At 35.7% G+C, this 803-nt stretch overlaps 1 long non-coding RNA gene across 1 annotated transcript in view; it reads right to left on the bottom strand.

Moving 5' to 3' along the window:
* Positions 1 to 323: 323 nt before the first annotated feature.
* The window catches only part of LOC106869341 (uncharacterized), an 18,585-nt gene continuing 18,105 nt past the window's right edge, over positions 324 to 803 (bottom strand). The window contains exon 4 of the long non-coding RNA XR_008264541.1: positions 324 to 581. This is a non-coding gene — a long non-coding RNA (uncharacterized LOC106869341). The remainder of the gene's footprint in view (positions 582 to 803) is intronic.

Genomic DNA, 803 nt, shown 5'->3' with positions numbered 1-803 from the left:
TAAGGGTTAGGTGGTCACCTGTCTGAGTGAAACTTTCTCACACTGGCATCAAAGGCCCTGAAAATTGCAGTATCTTTCATCATCTGATAGAGTAAAAACAGCACGCGTTTGTAACTGAAGAAGTAGCAGACTAACAATTCTAGTTGGATCATTTATTGGTGAACTATTTACTGTTGTACAATACATACACACATGTCCGTATCTACGTATACGAACATACACACATACATACTTACAGATAGAATGAATTTTTAGTAACCATTAACTTAATTTTAATTTAATTTAAGGTATGGATGACTTAAGTTTACTTTAACCTCCTCATTCTTATAAACACAAAGTTAATAACTAACTCGCTTTGTGATCACGAGTGCACCAAACCTCACGTGTGCATATGTTCACATTTTTGTGGATGCTTCCATGCAGCTTGCCCGAGGGCGTTTATACATCCATATCTGTTACCGGTTATTTTTAATACTTTTTCTCGCTGGATTGCGTGTTCGTTTCTCTTTTTGTCATCTGTGATTTTATTTCCGATCTTCTATATAAATGAAGATATTTCCTCCGTCTGGGTGATTTTCTCTCTACAAAACAGAAAGTTACATTGTGGAACAGTCATTTTAACGAGTTTTATCTATTTATTTATCACCCGACGCGATACATCTGCACCACCGGATGCTCCTGAACCAGTTGCTGAGTGTCCCATCCAAGAGGAATCGATACTAGAAGTGTCGAAACAATTGTGATGAGAAATAATAAATTCTTGTATATTACATCTTCTGTCTTTCATTTGTTATATATATATA

Source organism: Octopus bimaculoides, chromosome 7 (genome assembly GCF_001194135.2).
Source record: "Octopus bimaculoides isolate UCB-OBI-ISO-001 chromosome 7, ASM119413v2, whole genome shotgun sequence".
NCBI lineage: Eukaryota > Metazoa > Mollusca > Cephalopoda > Octopoda > Octopodidae > Octopus > Octopus bimaculoides.
The sequence above is the reverse complement of the archived record's forward strand: the minus strand, read 5'-3'. Positions and strand labels throughout refer to the sequence as shown.